Source organism: Xyrauchen texanus, chromosome 46, assembly GCF_025860055.1.
Source record: "Xyrauchen texanus isolate HMW12.3.18 chromosome 46, RBS_HiC_50CHRs, whole genome shotgun sequence".
Taxonomy (NCBI): domain Eukaryota; kingdom Metazoa; phylum Chordata; class Actinopteri; order Cypriniformes; family Catostomidae; genus Xyrauchen; species Xyrauchen texanus.
The window spans coordinates 17,800,996-17,817,036 of record NC_068321.1 but is presented as its reverse complement, the minus strand read 5'-3'; the positions used below and the strand labels follow the sequence as shown (position 1 = coordinate 17,817,036).

The window sequence follows — 16,041 nt, the reverse complement described above, 5'->3', positions numbered from 1 at the left end:
GAATAAAATAAACGTCCTGGTCTCACCATCAACTTTCTCTTAATATTAACCTCAACTTGGCAGTGATTGGCTGCTGACGGCTCACGTCACATTGGACGCCATTTATCACCCCCCAAACCGGGAAGTTAAAGGAATTTCTGTCTACTGTGCGGACACAGTGCACATAAACCTTCATTTAAGTCCCTTCCGATTGTATGGGTTTTGTCCAAACATCAGTCATTGAAAGCCATCAGAAGAATTCGTAGTTTTTGTTATTAGTGAGTTAGTGGTTTGTAGTTTATATTAATTATCTAAAAAGATAAAGGATCGCTCTTTATTTTGATAGCCTTTGAATTGATTTTGAATGGATGGGATTAAAAATGTAGCTGAAAAACAGAAAACATGACAAATGTATTGCATAGCAACTATAGCCATTTGCACACTGTCTTTGGCAATAACAGACATGTGTATTTATTGTTAGGCCGTTTGTTACCATCATTAAAATACGCAAAACAATTTAGAACTAAAAACGAATATAACAACTTAAAACTCATCTAAAATGAGTTGAGAAAAACTTTCCGAAGAGTCTCAAAACTCTTTAAAATGTTCAGTGGAGGAAGGGGGAAACAAAATCTTGAGGAATCAGTCTCAGCTGCGGTGCCCAATTATCTTTAATAAGTATGTTTTCATTTAATTGATTATTCTAGTGCCATGATATTGGTTATAGGTTTGACTACTGTACAACGTTTGCCCTCTATGCCTAATGGCAACACAAATACATTTGCATGGCATCCAACTTTTCAAAATATGAAATTACATTTGCGCTTAAAATGTAATTTGTGTCATATGTGCATAGCCTATATAATTATTAACATGACAACAATCCGAGGTTTTTGTGTGTTGTGTGTCAAGAAGCAACGCCATCAACACTGTAAATAATAGCCTATAATTAATAATATTAAATTGAACACAATATCTCAAAATGAGAACATAGAGAGATGCTAATCACTGAAAGGCACTGAGAAAGAGGAAGTGGACTATTGCAAACCGTGCAACCCAGTTCTTGAGATCTCCACTGGAAACCGCACGGCCTGGCCCCGCTTATCAGGCTGTCAAAGATGGTGATGCTAAAGCCGGGCCAGGTGCTCTCTCTGTCTCTCTCTCTCTCTCTCTCTCTCTCTCTCTCTCTCTCTCTCTCTCTCTCTCTCTCTCTCTCTCTCTCTCTCTCTCTCTCTCTCTCTCTCTCTCTCTCTCCGCTGGCCTGGACTCCAGAGCGCGATCAGGCGTAAACTTAAATCTGTCCAGCCAGCTTTCCTTTCGCCGACCCTCTGCTTCCAAGCATGTGTGTGTGTTTGAGAGAGAGAGGGAGAGAGAGAGAAATAGAGAGAGAGAGAGAGAGAGAGAGAGAGAGAGAGAGAGAGAGAGAGAGAGAGAGAGAGAGAGAGGAAAGGCACGAGAGCCCCCATGGCACACATAGCCTTATCAAGAGAAACCAATTGATCACGGCTTAATATGGGCAAACACCAGCAATCGGTAGATTTTGAAGTGAAATATTAAAATCAAGCTTTATTATTATTATGATGATGATTATTGTAATTAGGCTTATTTTTTGCCGATTATTTCTAATAAGTTAAAATGTATTTCAAAACGTCAGATTCAAACGTATGCTTTTGTTCAAAATATTTTTCTGAACTTTTTATGATCAAGAAATCTAAAGAAAACACATTCTTTAAATAAACTTTTTTTTTCGTATTGCTATGAAGCCCATTTTAATCTGTGAGTTGTACCTCTGTATTAATTAGTAATCAAAGCAAAAGCTTCGATTTTCACTAAAACTGTGACAGCCAGTTTATTCATCATGAGCACACGAATCACTCATGTGGATAATTTATCCATAGCAATGGCAAGACCTTCTCTACTTGTGAAAACACCTGACAAAATATTTATTGCACAAATCGTGGATTTATTGGAAGTGGATTTGGAGTATAAAGTTTAATATAATAAGGATTAATATGTAGGATATAAAGTTTTATTTGTTAAGGGACTGAGACATTAGTTGAATCCCTGTGGGGTAATTGGATGCAGTTTGTTCAAAGTCGACAGCCAGATCCTGTGCACTTTTGCTGAACGCGACAAGGCTGAGTTCGGTCTTCAATGTATTTAAAGGCGCGTCAAGCGGAAAGATCTCTTTCATTATTTACGTCGTATCCCTGTTTGCGTGGAAAAAACTTACATTACTCAATATTTATTTAAAGTCACTTCAACACTCAATGACACTAAAAAGAGTCTCTGGATAAAAGCAAGAACTGCTAGTCATCCTTACCCGTTAATAAAGCGAAGAATGACCTGCCAAAGAGTCGATGCATCTTGTTAAGAGTAAAACAAAATATTGAGCACATTTGTTATTTTCTTGTCAAGAAAAAAGCTCTGATCACAGGACAACAGTAAACATGACTGTTTTAGGGTTTGCGATATACATTGTACATGACTGACATTGATTGCTTTAAAGAGAGTAGTTCATTTTTGCAGGTGCATGATTGATGGGGTCCCGTCATGCTTTACATCAATATATTTTTTCACCTTTAGTAGGCTATAAGGACTTTATAGAGTAGCCAATATATGTTAGTTCTTCTAATAGTATTATTTAGGTTGCTGTATATCAAGCAAGTCATAACAAAGCAGATTTTAGATTTATTAAAATAAAAATGAATCTACTGTGAAATAACAGATACATATGTTTGGTGAGAATATTTCACATGCAGGTAAAATGGAGAAATCACAAATGCCTTCAGACTCTGTACTAAGTCTGTAGTCTGAAATAATAAAATGTCAGTTTTAGTAGGCATTGTTAACTCTATTAACTTTTTGTGGAACTATTCATCAAAATTGTTTGATTGTGTGATTAAAAATACTTCAACTAGAAGAAAAGATGGAGAGACCTTAATGAACATGAACTTTTGGGTACATTCTACACAGGATATTGTCCATCAACCACCAAATTGCACATCATGATTATCACATGACTTGGAGGAGAACATTTCTAGCAGACAGATATGTAAAGCATCACAAAATCTTGACTAATGACTAAATGATGAGGGCAAACTTTTCCTTCCAGAATTCCACTCCTTAAATGGACATATCCAGTGCTCTGTCTTAGTGATCAGTTGGCTCAGACATATGCCACGTGCCTCGAAAAACTGCTTTTCTCCTGAGATCATCTTCCTCATCATCAGGAGAACTGCTATAATTATTAATTGTTCTGCACCGTTGAGTTTTAACCCAAGTCTGTGCATTTATATCTTAGCTTCTGCTAAAATATTCTTGACTGACCCAGCTCAAAACATATGATGACCTTTGATTTTGAGACACTTTGATGATGATACTGTAAAGTTTTCAAAAGCTTTAAAATTGTAGAGTATGGCAACATAAACAGACAAATTACTAAACGGAACCCAATAAAGAAACACCTGACTGAAAACCTATAAGCAAATTATACATTTGTAATGGAAAAATAAGTTGGCCTATGTATTTGAATAGGAAGTAGAGAAGTTATTTTCTTCAAACCAATACATTGTAAATGTTTGCTATATCTGCTGTCTAAATTCTCAAATGTGCTACCATTTAATTACTTCTGATGGTCAGCTGTACATTGCACATAATCAGAGTGAAGTTTATATGAGAGACATAATCGAGACAGTGAGCATAGTGAAAGCACATTATAGGCCTCTGTCCCTGGATTTGGGAGCCACTCAAGTTCCCAAGTAATCGAGAGTGAAGAAATATGCATAGTGTCATTAATACATTTGATTTATTTTTTATTATTATTCACCTTACAAATATAATTGAAATGAAATGTAGGTCTGGCATATGAATGCTTCTTACAGTTTTCAAAGGTTGAAACTTTACAGTATGCCCAGATGAAAAAGTCAAATATTTATGATGTTATGGCAGAGTACTCTTGCTCTTAGGTTTTGCGATCAGTGTTAGTGTCAGTGTTGAAAACTCAATATCTTTTAACATGTTCCTGGATTTTCCTTTGCTATAAAAAGTTGTACAAAGTTACTGAAATCTAAGCATCCACTGTCCTATTGTAGTATATCAAGTGAGCCGTTTAACTGACTTTCCTTCATTCAGTGTTATGACTGCAACAGTGGGTAGATATGAACCCATTCCCCTAAATTAGGCCCATGCAGAGGCAAAGTAAAGCAAGAGAGCAATGTAAAGCAAGACATCAAGCGGTGACTTTGGTTTCCCTTTTGCCTTCTCTCCCTGGTGACTGTCCATTTACATTATAATTTCAAATGCTACATTGCTTGGTGTTTTATATTGTTGGTGCATCCTCATGTGCGGGTCCACCGAGACCAGGACCCTTGGCCATTTCTTATAATTAGCAACCTTAATCTTTACAATATTTGTATGGATTCCATTTCATCCAAATCTTAATCCATGCTAATTTGGAATAAAGCTGCATGCTTGCTGGGTTCCTCAATAAGTGGTATTACAATCAATATTAAATTAAATTTTAGCCATATTCCTTGCTGAGAATTCATGTTTATACCACATTTCACATTATTCAAAGAGGCCACACTAAATCAGATTTAAATATGTATTACACACTCTCTCTCTCTCTCTGTCCCTATCTTTCTTTCTCTCTCAATCTCTAACCAACTATCAACTTCCTAGTGACTGCAAGCCTGCAAGCGACTCATATTTGAAGACATTGATTATTAAGGAGGCATACTGATGTAAAGGCAATGTTTATCTGATGTCTCATATTGGAATATGAAGAATTTTGAGTGTTAGAAGTGCAGTTTCCCTGCAAATGGATATGAGATCAATAGAGAATTTTGGCATGTATTTTAAAGAAGAAAATACACATTGCAATTTCTTGCTGGGTATGTGTTGGTACGTTTAACCTCCATGTTATCATAGTTTGAAGAAAAACTCGTTAACTAGTAACTAAGGTTATTAATAAATCCCCACGAAGCGAGGACAAGATGTAAAAACACCTAAAGTGACAAACTCAACACAAATCTTCTTGATACATTTAAATAGCTGCAGCAGAAGCGCTGCTGTGTTTGAATAACAGGGATAACGCTAAATCAGGCAAGAACAACGACAAACCGCTTGGAAAATAGATTCATGGAGTAGGCTAATGAGATTTTTCTGTTATATCTAGAATGTATTATCCAGGAATTGTGTCCTAAAGTAAATATTTTGAAGATAATTGAACTGATTAGCCTTCTGCTCGCTTGCTTGTCTGAATTTTTGAATACGAAAAAAGCATTGTAAAACAAAATGCGCGTTCTACAATGATTTAAATCGTGATTATAATCGAGTTAAATTATGAATAACTTCTAGAGCTATTAATGCAAATTAATGCTGGGCCATCCTTTTCTTTTACATGAGTCTAAATACATTTTCAAAATTGAGTGTCGGTAAGGCTCTAAATATGATACAATGCGAATCTAAACTTCTAAACACTTGAATTATTGACTCAAACAGTATCTAAATAATGTTAGTGGCATGACTTATACTTCCCTAAACGAATCTTCAAAATATCACCTTTTGTCGTTATATATAGTAGCTTAATAGAAAATAAAATCCAAACTGTGATCTCTGACACTACAAACAGGTCTCCATATAGGTGCAATGATGTCAATGATGATCTGCCTCCATCAAATTAATTTCTCAAAGCTCATACTGTTGAGAGAAAACCATCTGTTTAGGTTCCTGCCTCTGACAGAACCTTAAATATGCTTTTAATTAAAGACGGGTTAAAGCACCCTACAATTACACTACAAATCCGACAGATGCGACAAGGGGCCTTCGTCTTGGGAGAATATAAAAGACAACGAAGAGCAATTTGACTGACGTTGAGCTGAATTCATCTGGTGTCTTGAGAAGCAGGGCCACCGTCTTTGATTATCAAGACAGGATATTTTTTTCTACTCTCCGTCATGATTGTTTTCATATTTCTTTGACATGCATTGATTTGGAGGCAGCTGTAAGACTTTGTCACAAGAGAGAGGAGCAGTCACAACGCATTAGTCTGATGGCATAACTCGAACGTTGGGGCCCTGAGCAAGAGCGCATGTTGAGAGATGTGATTGCTTGTCTTGGCTCCTACCTAAACGGATAAAAGGTCTAATTAGTCCATTTAAATCAGTTACAAGACTTCAACTTTTATATTGAAACTGAGATACTTTACCATACTTATTTAAGCCATTATATGTCTTATGCTTGATAGGCTATTTACAAAGAGACATGGGAGCGATATATTTTAGTGTTCTGGTTTTACTAAGCCCCTAAAGACGGTTTTACATTTTGACAGGTGGAGTGACTTACGGAAGGTGAGATAAACTCATTTAAGTCTATTGTTTGGTTTCAGTGGACATCAGGCCTGCGTTTGTTTTTGACAATTTACTGAGTTTACGTGAAATGCACCGCCCCATTCTTATCAATAATGTGCGGTGACAGAGAAAGAAGGTCTTGCTTGTTTTGCTGGCGTTCCATGAAAATTGTTTTAGCCATATTTACAATTTAACTATAGAGGAAAGGGAAATACAAGGGCAGGACACTCTTGCAATTTACCTAACAGCAGTTTGTAGCTAAAAACAAAACAAAACAAAACAAAAAAAAAAAAAACAAATGTTTGTATTATCATTATCTTTTTGGACAGTGTAATGATGAAACCAGCTCCAAAAGCTGTAAATCAGTCAATGTCCAGAAATTAGACGTCAGATATGGCTAAAATAACTTAATACAAAAGTGTTTTATTTTTGTGTAATTGCAGACATATGGACCAAATCCTCCCTGCAACGTTCTATGAAGGTTAGTTTATGGTAAAAAAATAAATAAAAATAAAAACTAAAAGAACGTTCCTAGAACAATACACTAACTTTAGGGGAACGTTTTGTGTTTGTTGGGGATTAAGAGATGTCCACAGGTATATCCAGTTTACTGTTGGTAATGTTCCTACCTGCCATACAGGGTATGAAACAATACATATATGATTTATCTTTACTAATTACGTCTCACATTTATAGATATGGATGTATGGTCGTTTTTAGACAATAAAAGTCTACATCGCTTTCTTTCCGTTTTGCATAGTGTATACTATTCTTACTTATAGACGTAAGTCAGTAGTTTAAAGGTTTAGCAAAGCTATTTTAGGCCTAGATTCGACTCTTTTAGACCCACCAACTTTTCACTTCCCACTTCCCGATATAACGTTTCTTCACTTGTTTTATAAATATATATATATAGATGACGAGATGATGCGAACGGCACTGTCTCCTGTGTGGAATATGTTTCCTTTTGCTGCAGACTTTAGATAATTTAGCAGTGAGATTATCTCTTTCAACAATGCTCGATCGCCCTCTAGCGGGTCATCTTCAATAGAAGACCAGGAAAAGAGAAAGCTCCTATCAGTTTATATAATTCTTAATTAATGACATTCACGAACAGTAACGTGGAACAAAGAAATACGAGTTACCTTAACGCGAGTCAAATGTATGTTCCAGTTGCCGAACATGTTCTTATGAAATGCAATGCGATTTTTTAAAGTATTTTATAGCCTATATTATCGAATTAAACTGCGACGTACAAAGAAAAAACCCACGATTTGTTCTGCCAATGCTGACCTCATAGTTACTGTCTTAGTTCAAGAGTCCACCACCTCAAGGTATTTCGAGGCAAAAAAAATCCCCACAAGATGAAGGCTACAGCTTATGTGCTTGCGTTGCGGGTGCTTTAATTCGGCGTGTCTGTGATAAAATGCACGATCAGTTCTTAAAGAAAGATAATACACATTTCAGTAATCTACAGCAATTGATATCCTGATTATGACCGTGTGACTTCTCCATTGGTAGAGGCACTCGTGGTGCTGAAAGGACAGCGCCTAATAAAGCAACGCCGCCAGCGCTGCAGCATTGACAAATGGCCAAATCGGCCTCTAGTGTTAAGTGACAGTCTGCTTTTAAAGCTCTTGACATTATTTATTGGAATACCTGCATTTATTTTTGGGCTAGACTTGCAACCCCTCACTGGTACGGAAATAGTTTTAAAACACGTAACGCCTTATAAGACTGCAGTGTTGCTCTACAAGAAACCGTAAAATGCCTTATAAAACTGTTGATGTTTTTTCCTCTCACTTCACGTTCATCCCAGATTTTCACAAACACTAGGCCTACATAAACTTTGTAAGCCTATTTTGTGAACGCGCCCACGGTAAACTCTGAGTGCTTTAGGACCTTTTTGGATGACAATGCCCAGTCAATGACATTTCTTTTAACAAGGCAGCCCCGTGTGCTAATGAGGGTCAGGGAAGGGTAGAGTTGCTCTTAATGGACGATTTTTTTTCCCCTGCAGCATCACTGTTATTTTATGCGTCTGAATTTGTTGTCCAGCCGATATGCCTATACATTTTGGAACAAGAATAATACTTTGATCAGAAGTGCACTGTAAAAATAAATGAATACATAATTTTGAAAATTGAGAGAATTGAGAATGAAATGTTGGCCCAATTAAAGACATGCATATAATTGCCCCAAAACATAAATATGTGTTGTCAAAATGTATATTCACCGAGAACATTTAAATGTCTTCAGTCTGTCTCATTTGGAAGTCGCATTTGTCGGCCGCATACCTCATCGATGCTGTCGAATGCAACCTTCTTTCACGGGAATTCGGAGGTTGCATGAGGTGTTTCCTTCGTGGGCACTCACAGCCCACAATTCTTTATTTCAACGGAAAGTCTAAAAAAAAAAAAAAAAAAAAAAAAGAACGCCAATTTGCCCGTAAATATAATGTTCAAACACAAGTAATGTTAATTCAGAAGTTGAAGTAGGCTATCCCGGTAGATCGGTGCAGATTAGGCCTATAATATGTATAATTATATTCATATAGAATTAAAATAAAGTATTAGACTAAAAGTACACCTGAAAAAAATATTTATTTTCTCTTCACATCATTATAACTCATGAATAACTAAAATGTACCTCATACATTCCCTTCTCTAAAGGGACTTTGTTACCGTCTCACTCGAAGCGCTAGCGCTTGTTAAAGAGTGGCGTGCTGTCATAGCAACCATGTTCCGTTCCGTTCCGTTTGTCCTAGGAAGACGTTTAAACTAGATATTTTAAAAAGGAGGACGCTCGGTATACTGCAGCCTTCGCGTCCTACCTAGCACGCAGCCTTCGAAACGAGACAGCCATTATGTCAAGTCGAACTGATTTGTTTTTATCGGCTTAACAAATAATAGTAACGAAAAACTGCTTACGCATGCGCAGCCTGACAACACGTATTCGTTCGAAACTCGAAAGGTCAATGCACGTATGTTGGACCGGAGCAGGGAAAGCAACGCTCAGTGCCGAAGTTGGAAGAAACGAACGACCTTTGGTCCCAAGAGAAGAGAAGACCGTCATCTTGAGTTTCATAAAACCCAGTGGTGAGTAACAGCAGTTCTCATTCTGTGACTAACAAAATGTAGACTACAGAAATCCTGTGACGAAAACGAAAGGCATTTTCGCGTTAGCTATATGGATTATTGTATTCTTTTTTTCTTCATCTTCTTTTTTATCAAATATTTTATGGTTTACAATGAAAATTATCGCAACATCATCAGTGGTTAGCAAACAGGTAGTTGCTAAGTTTATAGTTAACCTTCACCCCAACAGAACAGTCACAGTCTCAGTTTAAACACTGAAGATGGCAGAACATGTATTTTCCTTCCATTTAAATCGTAACTACTGTGCCCACATGGAGCATGATGTCAAGTTAAGATTTTCAAAAAGAACTACTCTTTGAAGAACATATCATAACTTATTTTGATGTATGGGAACTTCAAAAAAAAATATTTATTTAATTTAAGTTTTTGCAGGTTTTTTTTTATATATATATTCATATAATTACTCAGAATGAAAGTATGTCTAGATCAAACTCTGACATGTACGAAGTGAGTCTCTTACACCTGAAGATGGCATAACTGAAACCTTGAACACCAAAGAAATGAAAGACCAAACTTATGTACATTTTACGATTTTAAGATTGTACTTAACTCTCAAATGTTATCATCATTTTGTTATATGTCTCTAATAATCCTATATTATCCCCTGTTACAGGTGGTAGACTTGACACACAGCAATTCAGGATCTTCCCTTGAATTTGAGAGAGAAGGGCTTCATTTCAAAGACCATTCTGGTAATTTGTTTTATAAAAGGGTAAGTTCACCCAAAAATGAAAATTCTTTTATGACTCACCTTTAAGCCATCTCAGATGTGTATGACTTTCCATCCTCAGCAGAACCCTAATGAAGATTTTTATAAGCACATTTCAGGTCTGTATGTCCAGTCAATGCAAGGAAACGGCTACCAAAGTTTGGCGGTACAAAAAGGCACATTTAAGCAGCATAAAAGTAATATGCACGACTCCATTTGATCAATTGATGCCATCTGAAGCAAATCGATAAGTTTGTGTTTGAAAAAAAAAAAAATTATATATTTTTTAAACTTTAAATCCTTGCTTCTGGCCAGCGCTGAGATGCTGGTTGAAATAACCAAACTCTCACATGACTTCCTTCCTCTGTTGTAAACCAAGCACTGCTTCCGACTTCTCGTGTGAACGCACCGATGCGCTTGCGTCTCATGACAGAGGTGGGCAGTAACATGCTGCATTTACTGTATTACATTTACTTGAGTAATGTTTTGGGTAAAAATACATTTAGAGTAGGTTTAAAAGTAGGTAAGTTTTACTCTCACTTAAGTAAATGTAGATGTAGACAGAGCGTTATAATGCTTTGTAGATCACACACGTGCGCAAATTGCGTTTTTCTTAAGGACAACAGAAACAAGCTCTAAACTAATATAAGGCTTAAGCGCCTCTACACACAGAGATAAGGTACAACTTAACTTTTTGTTGTACACGAATTATCTAAATTCTTTTGTCAGTGTATACAGTATACTGTAAGGCACAGAATATGCTGAACTATAAGAATGTATGCAGGACTACACACCTCTGAAGACAACTATGTGATGCATTGACTGCTGGCAGAAAGTGATTTGTTTTAAAGTTAATAAAGTTTGAATTATTGATTTATGTTTTACACAAACCTATCCATTTGTTTCAGAAGACATGAATCAATTGACTCAATACTTTTATGCTGCCTTAATGTGCTTTTTGGACCATCAGACAGACAGCAGACTGATGGCACCTATTTACTTGCATTGTATGGACAAACTGATCTGAAATCTGCTTGTAAAAATCTTCACTTTGGTTCTGCTGAAGAAGGAAAAGTCATTCACATCTGGGATGGCTTAAAAGTAAGTAAATCATGAAATTATTTATATTTTTGCGTGAACTAATCCTTTTTAAGTGTACAGTGACAAAAGCTAACACAACTGAAACAAATACACATTAATAGCTAAAATTAGGAGGTGGGAGTAAATACAGTTGTACTGTATTACTGAAAACAGCATTCTACAGAGTACCGAGGCTTGGGAGAACAACACAACGGCATGCAAATGGGAATTCTAGAAGTGATGGATCAGCATTTCCATATCAAGATCATTCTCCAATGCAATTGATGATGCAGTTGACCTGAAAGTGCATGGATAACATTTATTATCCTTTAGAGCAGAGGTGGACAGTGGCTGGAACAATTGAGCTCCAACCCTAATCAAACACACCTGCCTTAATTTTTTTCCTGGAGATCTTCATTGATTTGTTCAGGTATGTCAGATTAGGGTTGGAGCTAAATTCTTCAGAACAGTGATTCTCCAGGACAGGAGTTGGTCCCTCCTAACCTAGAGGATAACAAGGACTGTGTACTATACAGTATATTCTTTCTTTCTTTCTTTCTTTCTTTCTTTCTTTCTTTCTTTCTTTCTTTCTTTCTTTCTTTCTTTCTTTCTTTCTTTCTTTCTTTCTTGTCACAGTTATTTCAGTTTTATGATTGTGCTGAAATTCTTTGGGAACATACACTGGCATCAGTTCTACAAATATTTGTCAGATAATGTGTTTTCAGATGTTTAATATGTTTAAAATGTATGTATTTTCTTTCTTCCAAAGTCACTTTGGATAAAAGCATCTGCCTAATGAATAAATGTAAATGTAAATGTAGTTTGATGGAGCTGCTTCTAAGCTGCTTGTAAGAGCCATCTTGAATGTATGCAACATTATTTTTCTGTCAAGTGTTTTTGCTCTATAATCTAAGGTGAAATATTGTCTACAAACATGATTCTGTTGTGCAGGTGATTAATAAAGTGTTAATAAAGTATATGTTAAAGAGTGATATTATGTTTCATGGATTGCATTTTCTCCCCAATTACATTTTATACATTATTTACATTGGGGCAATGAGAAATAAACAATTCAGTCAACTGTAAACATTTTAGACCTCTAGAGGTCTAAAACTGACTTATTGCATTGAAATCTTTCAGTTGCACAATTACATTTCTGTGAATATAATATTCTCTGTAGTGACAACAGACTTATAACAATGGCTCAATCAGAAATGAGTTTATTGGACAAATCTTCATGCGTTGTTGAAAGTGATTTGAGCCTTTTTTGTAATTTACCCAATAACAGTAACACTGACATGTTTAATGACAAAAATAAGTTGTGTAATTTCATAGATGGTTACTTTAGATATGCTTTATTAACCCCGGATTTCCCAAAACACTACAGGTTGAACATTAGCTGCATTAAGTAGAACTTAATCTGAACGGCATGTTTCCCAAAAGCATCGTTAACTAAATTGCATGTGAAAATGTCTGTAAATTACTGAGAGCCCCGTACCACTCGTAAGTCCAATACGTGTTTCACAGTTAAGATGCTCAAAATAGACATTGACATAGATATTATGTGAATTTTGATTATTGCATGGCCTACTACACTATATGCGATCATACTATTATTGATTTCACTTCAACTATCTGCTAAATAAATATATAAATATTGTATTTATATACATTTTGAGAGAGTATGTGCTTAATGAGCTTCTCTCTCTCTCTCTTCTTCCACCTCCTCCTCATTCTCTTCTTTTTCCAATGACAGGTCAGCTCCAGATGTCTGTAGCATGGCAGTCAGAAATTGCATTTTGTATAATGACTGTGACAAGGAGCTATTGCAGAGCACTTAGAATGCAAATGACGGTCGTGGCCATCATTGTAATCCAAGGCATCTGTTACATTTTGTATATATATATATATATATATATATATATATAATATATATATATATATATATATATATATATATATAAATAAAGAAGTTTAACATAGGTGATAACCACAGAGCATTTATAATGACCCACCCTGCATGCAATTATATGCTTTTATTTTTGGCTACATTCTTTAATCGCTAGTTGAGCATTAACCTTTTCAGAAACCCTATCTTAAAGCCATACTAATAATTTTACCATATTACTAACTAATTTTTAATACCTTTCAACACCATGTTAAGATAGCATGCAGTTTTCGTATTTGGCTGTTTTTTCAAACTGATCTTACAGTGAGATTGGAAACAGTAGGTTGAATTTGCTTAATCTAAAATCAGCCTTTGGTTACCGAAATGTGAAACTCTGCCCTTAATAGTCCAAGATGTTAGTGTTGTTGAATGGGCACATGTGAGCTCCATTTTCTGGGTGAAATGTCCAGTGAGGGGTGCCAAAAGCAAGTCAGGATGTGAGTTGTTTTCAGCTGTACAGGCTGTAATACAGTTAAGAGGAATGATTATTTTCTATACTGTACCCCCCAACCCAAACCCCAGTTAACCTAACCCTCAGTGGAGTAAATATGTAATGTTAGAAGGTAAAATGCGACCCCCGCATTGCGCATCTCACTGTTTTCGCAGCGTCTCACATAGGAGCGCCACCTTTTTTTTAGATGCCATGTCAAATTGAAAGGAATCAAGTGTGAACAGCCCCTTAATCCATTGTTAAATAACAAAGCTAAAAAGTAAATGAAAGGAATATTCCAGGTTCTTAAAAAAAATCCAGGTAACAGTGAGGCACTTCCAATCTTTTTTTAAAGAAAAGAAGGGTCAAATTAAAATACATTTTTGTGGTAATCATCCTCAAGCCACAAATGCTGTCATTTGAGTTGAACTTTTTCTGAATCTGGAATATACCATGAAAATGATATTAAGAGTGCGATCTGCAACATAAAAAAAGACCCCACATTTGACCCCACAATTCGCACAGTACCCGATACACAGACACACACAGACATTGCACTATAGACACATAGTACACATTATCCACAGAGGTAAGTTTTACCCCATTGTCGAATTCTATTTCTTCTTCTTATTCTTCTTCTTCTATCAAATCCACTTCACACATAAAACGTTCATATTGAAATTGTGGATGAACCACCACCATACATGATTCTAATATGAGAATCATGCACCATTCTACAGTGAGCAAAAGAATCACATTGTTTAACTCATGTTTTTGTGTTCAAGTCCTGTTAAATTACAAAGAGAGGAGCAGTTGATTTCTAGATTTGTTTCATGATTCATTGGGTTACATTAATTTAGTAGGATGACATGCATAAAATATGTTGTTGCCTCAACACTGATGAGGAACAGCACTCAAAATTATACCAGAGATGATGACTAAGACTTTAAGTACTTTTAACAGTAATTAGTCAGAGAACAGTTACACATTGGATAAAAGAGCAATTGTTTGACACATTTGTCTTGTCTTGTTGAATTTTACATCTTACATGCTTGACAAAGTACATCTCTTTATCTATCATTTACTGCAGAGGTAGGCTACTACTTTCTCTGTTCTTAATTTCTAATAAAGCCACAGTAGCTGTTGTCCATTTTATTCAATTAATTTTGAATAATGCATTCAGTTGGTTTTCTCATAGATTGCAAATTTTCTGCACTGATTAAAAAAAAATTCTTTGATTGTGAGTCAAGCTAGCAAAAGTCAGAGATCTTCTCTACTAAATGAATGCTCCACGCTTGGCTAATGATGCTTAATGAAGTATTCAGAAAAGCGAAATTATCATTAAAAAATGTGGCAGCAAGAGGCAAACAGTTTGAAGGGTTGTAACACTCAACCACTCAATAGCCCAAAGAACAAAAGTCTCATATTGAAAATTAAACTAATGATGAAAAAATTTGTATTAATTTTGCATTTGAGAGGACATGGAAAATGTCAGACACATTTAAAAGGTTAATCTATAATTCAACCTAAACAGAGCGGGGGAAAGGAGAAATTAATCAAATGTTCTTTCACTGGACATATTAAATAATCTTATAAATTAATAACTGTCCATACTGCAGTATTTCTCCCCTCTAAATTAAGTAATTTTCATTCATTTCAATGGAGGATGAATAAATCAGAAGGGTTATGGGCAGTGCAGAAAGAGTCCCTGGAATAAATGTAAAAACAACACTTCCATATTTGCTTTGTTTGTAACATGAGGGTGAGTAAATGATGACAGCATACGCTTTTTTGGTGAACTATGGTGAACTTAAGAGGTGCTATATGATATAAATCTTTAAAGTAATGTTATGTTCATCATACCACTGTCTCCAGTGTCCCATCAGTCAGTTCTTCTCATAGACATTGACATGATTGAATATTGGTTAAACGCATACTTTGCTAATATTTATTATGAAGCATTTCTAGAGACAACAACCTTAAGAAAATCTTCCACTGTCTTAAGGCTCATCTTTTGATGTATGAGTAGGAAAGTTTGCTCTAGGTTATTGGCTAAGGTCATGCCTATGTTATTGAACTCAGAGCCAGGCATGTATGCAGGGAGCGAAAGAAGGATTTGGAACAAAAGCGGATTCACCCGCTAGGCAGCATATGCCTCCACACTGCCATTCCCTACAGGCCTACAGCAGGCATCTAGTCAGATCTGCCACTTTATGCCCAAAAAATAGCTCTCTGCACTTTTGACCACATACTGCAGACCTCTCAGTTTAAAGAAAACATTCCATTGTGTTAAATTAGGATGGAAAACAGCTATCACTTGTCTAGCATTCAAAGATTTAGGTTTTGAAATTTGCTAGTAAGTGAGCAAGTTATACACCTTAACT

General features: G+C 35.9%; 1 long non-coding RNA gene across 1 annotated transcript; it reads left to right on the top strand.

The window, feature by feature from the left end:
• The first annotated feature begins 9,238 nt into the window (after window positions 1-9,238).
• On the top strand, window positions 9,239-12,201 carry LOC127638648 (uncharacterized). Its single transcript, XR_007969882.1, has 3 exons — window positions 9,239-9,430; window positions 10,104-10,182; window positions 11,454-12,201. It is a non-coding gene; the product is annotated as an uncharacterized LOC127638648 (long non-coding RNA).
• Window positions 12,202-16,041: the final 3,840 nt, after the last annotated feature.